The sequence below is a fragment of the Bubalus kerabau genome, chromosome 1, assembly GCF_029407905.1.
Source record: "Bubalus kerabau isolate K-KA32 ecotype Philippines breed swamp buffalo chromosome 1, PCC_UOA_SB_1v2, whole genome shotgun sequence".
Lineage (NCBI taxonomy): Eukaryota > Metazoa > Chordata > Mammalia > Artiodactyla > Bovidae > Bubalus > Bubalus kerabau.
Genome location: NC_073624.1, coordinates 143747372 through 143762134, shown reverse-complemented (window position 1 = coordinate 143762134; position 14763 = coordinate 143747372).

Genomic DNA, 14763 nt, shown 5'->3' with positions numbered 1-14763 from the left:
AGAGTGGTGAAAGATAAATTGGGCATTAGGAATGGGAGGTGGGGTGGAGGTAATTTATCAACTTGAATGAATATCTTTACATATTTTAATAATCTGTGTGATTATATGATACATATTTGAATTTCAGTTCTGACTTTTATTTCCTTCTATTTAACCAATTTTATACATTGAGGACCTAGCTTGCAGTTTAATAGCAAAGAATAAAACCAAGTTTCTGTTTATTGAAATAGCTAATATCTAGGTGGAGGAGGATGCTAAAATACCTAGAAAGTCAAATACATTTTATATTTAAGTGTAAATTGTTGAAAGTAGATTTAAAGTCTATTTTAAAAATTTTATTGGAGTATAGCTGATTTATAATGTGTTAATTTCAGGTGTATAACAAAGTGAATGTTATACATATATGTATATCTACTCTTTTATAAGATTCTTTTCCTATATAGGCCATTATTGAGTAGAGTTACCTGTGCTATATATGTTCTTATTAGTTACCTATTTTACAGGTAGTAGTCATCAGCTCTGATCAGTTCAGTCACTCAGCCGTGTCTGACTGTTTGTGACCCCATGGATTGCAGCACACCAGACTTCCCTGTCCGTCATCATCTCCCACCAGCAGTCTAGGATCTGGTCCCGTCACTTCTCTACTCCTTCACTAGCTTTTATTGTTTGTAGATTTTTTTGATGGTGGCTATTCTGACTTGTGTGAGGTGATACCTTATTGTAATTTTGAGTTGCATTTCTCTAATAATTAGTGATGTTGGATATCTTTTCATGTTCCTTTGGCCATGTTAAAGTATTATGTAAATAAGAGAAGAGTGAGATCTCTGTGGCTAGAAGTAATGGGGAATAGGGAAGTTACCCTGAAGGAGTTTAAACTTGAGCTCAGATTGAGCAGACAGAAGAGTATAAAATCCCAAGCATAGAAAGGATAGGTAGAACTTTTCTCAGCTAACAAGAATGGATTACTAACAGAATAGAAATGTTCATGACTTCAGAGAGTAAAGAAGCCATCTGTTGAATGGTCTGTGGAGGTTACTAATGGCTTATGTGTCTGACATGTTAATTCATTATTTTGGACCCTGGATATCAAATCAATACATTTTAAATTCTATTATCAACTAATCTGTATGATATATTTGGTCTAAAATTGAGCTCATTCCTTCCAGATCCCAATTGTTGTTGTTCAGTGGCTCAGTCATGTCCGACTCTTTGCAACCCCATGAACTGCAGCACGCCCAACTTCCCTGTTCTTCACCATCTCCCAGAGTTTGTTCAAACTCATGTCCATTGAGTAGGTGACGACATCCAATCATCTCATTCTCTGTTGTCCCCTTATCCTCCTGCCTTCAATTTTTCCCAGCATCAGAGTCTTTCCAATGAGTCGGCTTTTCGAATCAAGTGGCCAAAGTATTGGAGCTTCAGCTCCAGATCCCAATAATTTAAGTTCAATTGCTCAGTCCTGTCCGACTCTTTGATACCCCCATGAAATGCAGCACACCAGGCTTCCCTGTCCATCACCAACTCCAGGGATTTGCTCAAACTCATGTCCATCGAGTCGGTAATACCATCCAACCATTTCATCCTCTGTCATCCCCTTCTGCTTTCAATCTTTCCCAGCATCAGGGTCTTTTCAAGTGAGTCAGTTCTTCACATCAGGTGGCAAAAGTATTGGAGTTTCAGCTTCAGCATCAGTCCTTCCAATGAATATTCAAGACTGATTTCCTTTAGGATTGACAGGATGGATCTTCTTGCAGTCCAAGGGACTCTCAAGAGTCTTCTCCAACACCACAGTTCAAAAGCATCAGTTCTTCAGCAGTCAGCTTTGTTTAGAGTCCAATTCTCACATCCATACATGACCACTAGAAAAAACATAGATTTGACTAGATGGACCTTTGTTGGCAAAGTAATATCTCTGCTTTTTAATATGCTGTCTAGGTTTGTCATAGCTTTTCTTCCAAGGAGGAAGCATCTTTTAATTTCATGGCTGCAGTCACCATCTGCAGTGATTTTGGACCCAATAATATAGTCTCTCACTGTTTCCACTTTTTCCCCATCTATTTGCCATGAAGTGATGGGACCTGATGCTATGATCTTAACTTTCTGAAAGTTATGTTTTAAGCCAACTTTTTCACTTTCTTCTTTCAATTTCATCAAGAAGCTCTTTAGTTCTTCTGTTTCAGCCATAAGGATGGTATCATCTGCATATCAGGTTATTGATATTTCTCCTGGCAATCTTGATTCCAGCTTGTGCTTCATTCAGCCCAGCATCAAGTGATGTACTCTGCATATAAGTGAAATAAGCAGGGTGACAATATCCAGCCTTGAAGTACTCCTTTCCCAATTTGGAACCAGTCTGTTGCTCCATATCCAGTTCTAACTGTTGCTTCTTGACCTTCATACAGATTTCTCAGGAGGCAGGTAAGGTGGTCTGGCAGTCCCTTCTCTTGATGATTTTTCCATGGTTTGTTGTGATCCACACAGTCAAAGGCTTTGGCCTAGTCAATAAAGCAGATCCCAATACCCAATATGAAGATCCCAATTTGAAAATATCTTCTTGGTTAAAATAGCCCTCTGAAAAGGGCCACCAGATTCAACTCTTAAAAAGTGGACTTTACAACTGGAGTGATTATGCTTGAAGGGCTGGAATGAATGATTCAGATCTAGAGTTAATTTTTTATTTCTCTGCTAAGTGCAATACCTACTGAGAAAGACAGCACCAAAAGCTTTGTACTTGTACTCTTGTTTGTATTCCTTAAGCAGAAAGAGAAATACATAAAAAGCAAAGCCAAGGCAGCAAACAGAAATAATTAGCCTTAGTTTCTTTTTCCATGCCTCAAACTTGCTGTTACAGGATATTTCTGTTTATCCCTCTGAACAACCAATGGTTCAGTGGGTTGTAAAATATTTTTGAGATTAAAAGAATACTTCATTATAACAGGTAGATAGAATAGATTAAAATACATAGGGTTTCCTTTAGTCTCTAACAACATCATACCTATGATAATCAAAATTCAAACAGAAGTAATATGCTCTTAAGACTATTATGTTAATCCTATCCATATTTTTAATCTTTATGCAATGGAGGGATCAGTCTCATGACTAAAGACTACATATTAATAGTTAGCTATATAGATTTACAAATATAGACAGATATTATCAGAAATAGTAATAAGTAGGCTAAGACATACTAAGATTCTTTCTCGCTCACAATAAGATGTCTATACTGCTGACCCTCTTTGCCAGCTATTTCTGCATTTCAAGGATCATAAGCAGATTAACGAATCATGGTTGCTTAACCTATCACACAAAATCCAACATAAAGACTGTGACTGTACCAGTTCAAAACAGCTTACTATCAACCTTTCATATTTTCTTTTTAACTAGCATATAATAAGAGTTGTCTGAATAAGCTGTTCACTGGAAACCTCTCTTTATCTAGATTAATCAAAGCATATAGAATCATTAAAATATATTTATTATCATTTAAGATTAACTGATGGCCTCCCCTGCTAACACAACTCGTAAAGAATCCACCTGCAATGCAGGAGCTCCCAGGTCAATTCCTAGGTTGGGAAAATTCCCTGGAGAAGGGATAGGCTACCCACTCCAGTAGTTGTGGGCTTCCCTGGTGGCTCAGATGGTAAGGAATCCGCCTGGCAATGTGGGAAACCTGGATTCAATCCCTGGGTTGGGAAGATCCCCTGGAGGAGGGCATGGTAAGCCACTTCAGTATTCTTGCCTGGAGAATCCCTATGGACAGAGGAGCCTGGTGGGCTACAGTCACAAAGATTCAGACTAAACTGAGTGACTAAGCACAGCACAAGATTAATTGATAAAATCAAGGAAACGTGACAGTTTTCCCCTCCCCTCCTTTCTGTCTTTCTTTCTTCCATCTATTTCTTTGTTTTTCTTAAAGTCTAGGAAATCATCTTTGTAATCATTTAGTGCTATGCTTTTCATATCTCTTTCTTCTTTTTTATCAGCCTCAGAAATTTGTTTAAGTGAAATTTTTCTGAAAAGCCCACTATATCAGAGAAAGGAGTGAATAGCTGTTCTGGCTAAGGAAAGCAAGCCTTGCATTTCCTATGACTTCATTCAGTATACCTCTCACCCTCTACTGTGAGTAGAGGGAGGAGATCCTCAAAATTCCTTTGGAGCTTAGCATAAACTCTTCATTGCATATTTTTAAAATCAAAGTATAGTTGATTTACAATGTTGTGTTAGGTTCCGGTATACAGCACAGTGAATCAATTATATATATAAACACACAGACATACACATATACATGTACATACATATTCTTTTTAGTATTCTTTTTCAGGATGGTTTAATACAGGATGTTGAAGCTAGTTCCCTGTGCTATAGAGCAGGATCTTGTTATCTGTTTTATACATAGTTGTTTGTATCTGTGTGCAAGTGTTAGTTGTTAAGTCATGTCCAACTCTTTGCAACTCCCCGGACTATAGCCCACAAGGCTCCTCTGTCCATGGACTTCTCCAGGCAAGAATACTGGAGTGGGTAGCCATTTCTTTCTCCAAGGAATCTTCCCAACCTAGAGATCAAACACAAGTCTCCTGCATTGCAGGCAGATTCTTTATCACCTGAGCCACCAGGGAAGCCAGTTCCTTGCCAGAGAAGCTCATATTATTATAACAAATCAAATATCTCCATATCTTTGCTATTTTAAATAATGCTGCTGTGAAAATTGAACATTGAATCTTTCCAAATTAGAATTTTTGTCTCTTCCAGATATATACCCAGGAATGGGTTTCCTAGATTATATGGTAACTCTAGTTTTTTAAGGAACCTTCACTTTGTTCTACAGTGGCTACACCAGCTGACATTCTCATCAGCAGTGTAGAAGGGTTTCTTTTTCTTCACACCCTCTCGAATATTATTTGTAGGCTTTTTAATGATGGCCTTTCTGACTAGTGTGAGGTGGCACCTCCTAGTTTTGATTTGCATTTTTCTCATTATTAGCTATATGAGCATCTTTTTATGTGCCTATTGGACATCTTTTGTCTTCTTTGGTAAACTCCTCATTTTAAATTTGAAGAAACTGAGACCCAGAGAAATGGAATGATTTTCTTAACTATAACATTACATATTACTCTTTTGTGTAATATATTAAATTGTATTATTGAAAAATAAGGGATTGTGTTTGTAAGTATGATGTATTTTTGTTAGAAATTTAACTAGCTTAATATTAGGGATAAGAATGTTTGAGAATCATATTATATTACAGTAGTAAACATAGAATCAGTACATCAGTATGAGAATAATACTTTCTAAGATATATGAAAATATGGATGAGATAAGACGAGGGTGTAAATTGTCCAGGTTCTGACAACCATAGTAATGAGATAAGCCACAGACAGAGATAGAGCTTATCCAGTGGAGCAGAAAGCTCAGGTTTCACAACTATAACAGACACCATGGTAATGACACTATAGTAAACTATCCTAAAATACAATAAAATGAAAATGAGATACTAATAGGTGAGTAAATAAATGGGGCCTTGTGAGATTCAACTTGATCTTGCAACAGTGGGGCAAAGTTTAGGAAGTGCCAGAGTGGCAAACAAAAGACCACAGAGAAAATGGTGTGTAGAGAAATAAAATAGATGTGTTAAACCTGTGTGCCTGAGAGTTTCTTGGGCAAGGGGCCAGTCTGGCCTCTCTGGCACTGATGTGGTCTTGAATAGTTAACCACCTATTTCTCCTTATTACTTTCCCAGGAATAAATTGGGTAGGTCTTGTGGGAATGCAGTAGAAAGATCAAGTTACTTTCAGCAGAGGAAAAAATATTGATGTCAGACTTTCTGACAGTGATGTTTTATGCTAACAAAAACCTAATGCCCTTAGGATGCTCAAAGAAAGATAATATGAGTTAAGTATTTTATATTCAGACCAAATGATCTGTAATGGTAAAGACACAGGGTAACTATTACAAACATGCAAGAACTCAGGGAAAATTATTCTTAGGAAATGTACCAAAGAATGTATTTTAGATAACCAGAGTCACTGGGGAGTTGCTGGCACAAGCACTGAATTATATACTTTACTAGAATCAGCACAGAAGGGTAAATGTAAGAGAGACAGTACAGTATAGATGGTTATACATTCTGAAGATATAGGAAAATTTTAAAGGTAGAGCGGGAAGAGAGACAAAAATCTTCCTGACTATGGGAAGATAAAGCCAAAAGGAAAAAGACATTCTAAAACCAGTGATACTTTGAAAGGATGGAACAGAAAACTATTTGATATAACTGAGGCCAAACTTATCAATCATGCCCAAAATATAAATGTCTTAGTTCATCAAAATAAAATAATTCTCAAATTGGCTAACAAAACATAGTCTAGTAGTATGACAAATGATAGACACACTAAACAGTGATTCAGAAAGCAAAATAAACAAACACAAAAATAGACCTGGTTATGTTAGAAGAAAGTAAGGAGAAAATGAGGTATATGCAATTTGGAATCTAGATGACTGACAATGTTTGAGTTCCATTAAAAACAGTAAGGCAAGCAATGAATAATACTGGATTGGCCAAAAAGTTCATTCAAGTTTTTCCATAAGATGTTACAAACAATCTTTTTGGCTAATTCAATAATTTACATTGCTAAAGGCTTACGTTCAGATTGTAGATGTAACAGAGACAACTTGAATAAAGTAGAAACTGTAGGCAGTGCATGGAGAATTAGAAACTGTCTCAGATTGAATTAAAAAAGAAACACTCAGAATAATTTGAGGATAAGGAATTGGAAGATAAACCATAGAGGAATGGGAAAGAGAGAGAAAAAAATAGGGGAAGTCAATAAAGGGTGTGTAATCGGTTATTGCTGCTGTGCCAATTGAAGCATCCCAATGGGGAACACAGTAAGACACTGTCGAAGGACAGAGAGTTAGGCCAAACCAAGGGGAGATGCCTGGGGCGCTTTTTCCCCGCTGACAACTGACTTTGCCCTGCCGGTGCTCTTATTATTTATTTCATAGAGGTTGAAAGGTTTCAAGCAGAACATCACAAGAATGCCATAGGTATGTATTTGGAATGGTGGGTGATAAAAGGACATGGTCAGAACAACAATATTAATGATAGGATACCGGTCTGGCCAAGATATAGCAGATGGACAAAACAGTATGAAGAATATCATTTAAACAGGAATCTTAAACATATACATATAACTATATGTCCGTGCATGCTAAGTCACTTCTGTCATGTCCAACTTTTTGTGACCATATGGACTGTAGCCCACCAGGCCTCTCTGTTCATGGGATACTTCAGGCAAGAATACTGAAGTGGGTTGCCGTGCCCTCCTCCAGGGGATCTTCCCAAACCAGGGATCGAACCAGTCTCTTTTGTCTCCTACATTGGAAGGAGGTTCTTAACCAGTAGTGTCACCTGGGAAGAACCACATATACCTGTATATATCTAAGTATGTGCTTATATTGGCACATATAACTGTATCTCTATATATGTATCAGATCAGATGAGTCACTCAGCCATGTCCGACTCTTTGCGACCCCATGAATCGCAGCATGCCAGGCCTCCCTGTCCATCACCAACTCCTGGAGTTCACTCAGACTCACGTCCATCAAGTCAGTGATGCCATCCAACCATCTCATCCTCTGTCGTCCCCTTCTCCTCCTGCCCCCAATCCCTCTCAGCATCAGAGTCTTTTCCAATGAGTCAACTCTTTGCATGAGGTGGCCAAAGTACTGGAGCTTCAGCTTTAGCATCAGTCCTTCCAAAGAAATCCCAGGGCTGATCTCCTTCAGAATGGACTGGTTGGATCTCCTTGCAGTCCAAGGGACTCTCAAGAGTCTTCTCCAACACCACAGTTCAAAAGAATCAATTCTTCGGCGCTCAGCCTTCTTCACAGTCCAATTCTCACATCCATACATGACCACAGGAAAAACCATAGCCTTGACTAGACGAACTTTTGTTGGCAAAGTAATGTCTCTGCTTTTGAATATGCTATCTAGATTGGTCATAACTTTCCTTCCAAGGAGTAAGCGTCTTTTCATTTCATGGCTGCAGTCACCATCTGTAGTGATTTTGGAGCCCAGAAAAATGAAGTCTGACACTGTTTCCACTGTTTCCCCATCTATTTCCCATGAAGTGGTGGGACCGGATGCCATGATCTTAGTTTTCTGAATGTTGAGCTGTAAGCCAACTTTTTCACTCTCCACTTTCACTTTCATCAAGAGGCTTTTGAGTTCCTCTTCACTTTCTGCTATAAGGGTGGTGTCATCTGCATATCTGAGGTTATTGATATTTCTCCCAGCAATCTTGATTCCAGCTTGTGTTTTTTCCAGTCCAGCGTTTCTCATGATGTACTCTGCATATAAGTTAAATAAACAGGGTGACAATATACAGCCTTGACGAACTCCTTTTCCTATTTGGAACCAGTCTGTTGTTCCATGTCCAGTTCTAACTGTTGCTTCCTGACCTGCATACAAATTTCTCAAGAGGCAGATCAGGTGGTCTGGTATTCCCATCTCTTTCAGAATTTTCTACAGTTTATTGTGATCCACACAGTCAAAGGCTTTGGCATAGTCCATAAAGCAGAAATAGATGTTTTTCTGGAACTCTCTTGCTTTTTCCATGATCCAGCGGATGTTGGCAATTTGATGTCTGCTTCCTCTGCCTTTTCTAAAACCAGCTTGAACATCAGGAAGTTCACGGTTCACATATTGCTGAAGCCTGGCTTGGAGAATTTTGAGCATTACTTTACTAGCTTGTGAGATGAGTGCAATTGTGCAGTAGTTTGAGCATTCTTTGGCATTGCCTTTCTTTGGGATTCTTTCTTTGGGATCTATATATGTATATGTACACTTAAATAAAAACTGGAGAATAGAAGGTATGGTGATTGACAATAAAGACATTGAGGCTGCAAAGAAACTTTCAACCAATGTCCATACAATATTGTAAAGTAATTAGCCTCTAATTAAAATAAATTAATTTAAATTAAAAAAAAATTTAAAACTCATATTTATTGTTGTTTAGTCACCAAGTCATGTCTGAATCTTTTCTGAGCCCAAGGACAATATCCTGCCAGGTTCCAATGCCCATGGACTGTAACCCACCAGACTCCTCTGTCCATGGGATTTCCCAGGCAAAAATACTGGTGTGGGTTGGCATTTCCTCCTTCAGGGGATCTTCCTGATCCAAAGATCAAACACACATGTTCTGCATTTCAGGCAGGTTCTTTATCACTGAATCATATGAGAAGCCCAAAAGTCATATAAAGATTGGTAATACAAATAGTATCTTTCCAAGTGGAAGAAAATTAGAAATAAACAATTAATTTAAAAAACATGAAAATCTCTCAGTTTCACTGTATTGAGGGGCATAAAACTATTTGGACAAATGATAACAACTCACTTATAAATTTAAAGACATCATCTTAATAAATTTACTAAATTGAAGAAAGTAGGGAAAATCACTAGGTCATTCAGGTATGACCTAAATCAAATCCCTTACAATTATACAGTGAAAGTGCAAATAGATTCAAGGGATTAGATTTGATAGAGTGCCTGAAGAGCTATGGACAGAGGTTCATGACATTGTACAGGAGGCCATGATTAAAACCATCCCCAAGAAAAATAAATGCCAAAAGGCAAAATGGTTGTCTGAGGAGGCCTTACAAACATCTGGGAAAAGAAGAGAAGTGAAAAGCAAGGAAAAAGGAAAGATATACTATTTGAATGCAGAGTGCCAAAGAATAGCAAGGAGAGATAAGAAAGCCTTCCTAAGTGATCAATGAAAAGAAACGGAGAAAAACAACAGAATGGGAAAGATGAGATCTCTTCAATACAAGCTACCAAGGGAACATTTCATGCAAGTGGTTGGTAGTTTAGTTGCTAAGTCATGTCCGACTCTTGTGACCCCATTGACTGTAGCCTGCCAAGCTCCTCTGTCCATTAGATTCTCCAGGCAAGAACACTGGAGTGGGTTGCCATTTCCTTCTCCAGGGGATCTTCCCGACCCAGGAGTCAAACCTGGGTGTCCTGCATTGCAGGCAGATTCTTTCCCAACTGAGCTATAAGGGAAGCCCAAAGTGAAACTGAAAGTTACATCTGACTTTTTGCAACCCCATGGACTATATATAGAGTCCAAGGAATTCTCCAGACCAGAATATTGTGTAGTCTTTCCCTTCTTCAGGGGATCTTCCCAACCCAGGGATCAAACCCAGGTTTCCCACATTGCAGGCAGATTCTTTACCAGCTGAGCCACAAGGGAAGCCCAAGAATACTGGAGTGGGTAGCCTATCCTTGGGCACAATAAAGGACAGAAATGTTATGGATCTAACAGAAGCAGAAGATACTAAGAAGAGGTGGCAAGAATACACAGAAGAACTATACAAAAAAAGATCTTAATGACCCAGAAAACAATGATAGTGTGATCACTCACCTAGAGCCAGACATCCTGGAGTGTGAAGTCAAGTGAGCCTTAGGAAGCATCAGTACAAACAAAGCTAGTGGAGGTGATGGAATTCCAGTTGAGCTATTTCAAATCCTAAAAGATGATGCTGTGAAAGTGCTGCACTCACTTTACAATATTGTATTGGTTTTGCCATACATCAACATGCATCTGCCATGGATGTACATGTAAATAAATAAATAAAAATTAAAAAAAAAAAGAAAGTGCTGCACTCAATATGCCAGCAAATTTGGAAAACTCAGCAGTGCCCACTGAACTGGAAAAGGTCAGTTTCCATTCCAATCCCAAAGAAAGTCTGTGCCAAAGAATGTTCAAGCTACCACACAGTTGCACACATTTCACATGCTGCTGCTGCTGCTAAGTCGCTTCAGTCTTGTCCAACTCTGTGCAACCCCAGAGATGGCAGCCCACCAGGCTTCCCTGTCCCTGGGATTCTCCAGGCAAGAACACTGGAGTGGGCTGCCATTTCCTTCTCCAATGCACGAAAGTGAAAAGTGAAAGTCAAGTTGATCAGTCGTGTCTGACCCTCAGCAACCCCATGGACTGCAGCCTTCCAGGCTCCTCCATCCATGGGATTTTCCAGGCAAGAGTACTGGAGTGGGGTGCCATTGCCTTCTCCGTCACATGCTAGCAAGGTAATACTCAAAATTCTCCAAGCTAGGCTTCATAGTTCATGAACTGAGAACTTCCAGATATTCAACCTGGATTTAGAAAAGGCAGAGGAACCAGAGATCAAATTGCCGGCATCTATTGAATTATAGAAAAAGCCAGAGAATTCCCAGAAAAATATCTGCTTCTGCTTCATTGATGCACTAAAGCCTTTGACCATGTGGATCACAACAAATCATGGAAAATTCTTCAAGAAATTGGAATACCAGACCAACTTACTTGCCTCCTGAGAAACCTATATACAAGTCAAGAAGCAAGAGTTAGATCTGGACATGGAACAATGAACTGGTTCCAATTTGAGAAAGGAGTACATCAAGGCTATATCTTGTCACCCAGCTTGTTTAATTTATATGAAGAGTACATCATGCAAAATTCTGGGCTCGAAGAAGCACAAGCTGAAATCAAGATTTCTGGAAGAATTATCAGTAACCTTAGATATACAGATGACACCACCCTTATGGCAGAAAGTGAAGAGGAACTAAAGAGCCTCTTGATAAAGGTCAAAGCGGAGAGTGAAAAAGCTGGCTTAAAACTCAACATTCAAAAAACTAAGATCATGGCATCCCATCCCATCACTTCATGGCAAATAGATGGGAAACAATGGAAACAGTGACAGACTTTATTTTGGGGGGCTCCAAAATCACTGCAGATGGTAACTTCAGCCATGAAATTAAAAGACACTTGCTCTTTGGAAAAAAAGCTATGACCAACCTAGACAACATATTGAAAAACAGAGACTACCTTGCCAACAAAGGTCTGTATAGTCAAAGCTATGGTTTTTTCCAGTGGTCATGTATTGATGTGAGAGCTGAACCATAAAGAAAGCTGAATGCTGAAGAATTGATGCTTTTGAACTGTGGTGTTGGATAAGACTCTTGAGAGTCCCTTGGACTGCAAGGAGATCAAACCAGTCAAATCTAAAGGAAATCAATCCTGAATAGTCATTGGAAGGACTGATGCTGAAGTTGAAGATCCAGTGCCTTGGCCACCCGATGTGAAGTCCTGACTTAGAAAAGACCTTGATGCTGGGAGAGACTGAATGGAGCAGAAGGGGACGACAGAGGACAAGATGGTTGGAGAGCATAACCAACTCAATGGACATAAGTTTGAGCTAGAACTGGGAGATGGTAAAGGACAGGGATGCCTGGCATCTACAGTGTATGGGATCACAAAGTGTAAGACACGAATGAGTGACTGAACAATAACAACAATCCTCCCAATTCATATTAGAAAATAGATGAATATATCAATTTTGTAGAAACAGAAAACAAAAAATTCCAATAAATTTGAGAAAGTAGAATTTAATATAATTATATATTTATATTTGAGGGTATATGTATTATGAATTCAAAAATTAACATATAAGAAAAAATATAAATGTGCTTAGTCGCTCAGTCATGTCTGATTCTTTGTGACCCCATGGACTGCAATCCAACAGACTCCTCTCTCCATGCGGATTCTCCAGGCAAGAGTACTGAAGTGGGTTGCCATGCCCTCCTCCAGGGGTCTTCCCGATCCAGGGATTGAACCCAGGTCTCCCACATTCCAGGCAGATTCCTTAGCAGCTGAGCTACCAGGGAAACCCAACATATAAGAAAAGCAGTTATTACAATTCAGTGGAGGAAATTTATTTAATAAGTGTATTTGCTGCAACTTTACCTGAAAGAAAATACAACTTCCATCTAACTGCCTATATTAGATTACTAAGGTTTCCATAATGAAGTTCCACAGACTGTGTGGCTTGAACAACAGAAATTTATTGTTGTAATAATGAAGGCTAAAATTTAGAGATCAAAGTGTCAGCAGAATCAAATTATTCTGAGTGTTGTGAGGAAGAAACTGTTTCATGAAACTCTTCCTATCTGATGGCTTGCTGGCAATCTTCAGTGTGCTTTGGCTTGCAGATGCATCACCCCATTCTCTGTTTCCATGTTCGTATGGCTTTCACACTATATGCATGTCTGTCTCTTCACATGGCATTCTTTTATAAAGAAGCAAAGTTATATTTGTTAGAGATTTACCTTACTCAGATACAACCACCCGGTTAACCTAATTATATCTTCAACAACCATATTTCCAAAAAGGATCACATCACGCTTTACTAGGTGTTAAAACTCAAAGGCATGAATTGGCCGAGATATTAATTCAACTGGTAACATGACATATACAAAATAAATTTCAAAAGTATTAAGTGCAAATAATCTAATAGGAAATAAATATTAAGAAAGAAATTACCAGAAGAAAAAGTCTAGATTACCAAAAAATACATGAAAAAGGCCCATCCTTTCTAGTAAGCAGGAGAAAGGTCATTAAGTAACTTTTTTTACATTTACATTACACTTATTTGATTGATAAAGTGAAAAGGTATTTCTGACAACACAGTAAAAAAGATACTCTCGAATATGCAAAATGGATTTTTACACCATTAAAAAAGTCAGTCAGTGACTTCATAGTTTTAAGTGCCCATTCTCCTAACAGTGCCATCCTTGGGAATCTCTTCCTAGAAATAAAAACACTAAAATATAGCAACATATACAGTTGAATTTTGTTGTTTTTGTACTGTTTGTAGTTTCAGAAAAGTGACTCTATCACAGTAAGAGCATGCTTTAATATTATGTAGTCTGTTTATAGCATGGTATATTGGTCATTACAATGAATTATATAGACCAAAAATAGCTGACTTGGATTCAGGATTAAGGAAGAAAAGAAAGATGCATAGAACTGCCATATAAAATAACTAGATTGTAATGAAACAAATAGAAAGTATATAAAAGTCATATATATATATGCACATTTATATATTAAGTATTAAACCTAAAATTTCTTTATTTGAATTCAGAGAATCATATAAGCTAAACCATGCCATAGTGTGAATATTTTATACCTAAGGTAGAGAAAGGATAGATGAGGTACAGGGAGAGAGATAAGGATTAAAAGGAAAAGAAAGTTGTTTATTATTATACCTGAAAATTTAAAGAATTGCTTACCTTGAAAATTGTGAATTCAACAAACAGTAATGACCTTGAAGCTAGAAACAGATACCCAAGTAAAACTGGATCTAAAGTCTACAAGAATTTTTGTCTTAGTCACATTCTTTATTTTTTTTTTTTCCTTTGTGACCCCATGGACTATACAGTCCATGGAATTCTCCAGGCAAGAATACTGGAGTGGGTAGCCCTTCCCTTCTCTAGGGGATCTTTCAACCCAGGGATTGAATCCAGGTCTCCCACATGCAGGCAGATTCTTTACCAGCTGAGCCACCAGGGAAGCCCACCTAATATACTAGGCAATAAAAACTGAAACAAGTTGTGATCAATCTTATTTATAATTTATTTTGAATAAATGTGCCTAGCCTTGCTGTCAGCTTGCATGACCCACCATGCTGCTCTAAGGCAGCAAACTATGTTTGCCAGAATCTCTTGTCTTACAAGGAGGCTCATTTTCTCAAAAAGAGAAATTTGTATGAGAGTTGAAGCAGTGGAGCCACTATTCTCAGCAGGCTATGCGGATCCATCACAGAGGCTTCATCAGACAGTCACTGAGGCCTCCCTCATGGCTCACTCCATCACATCTCACCTTGCCGTCATATGCATCTTTGTGGACTTCCCAAGTTCTCTGGCTGTGAACTTCACAGCTGACTCTCT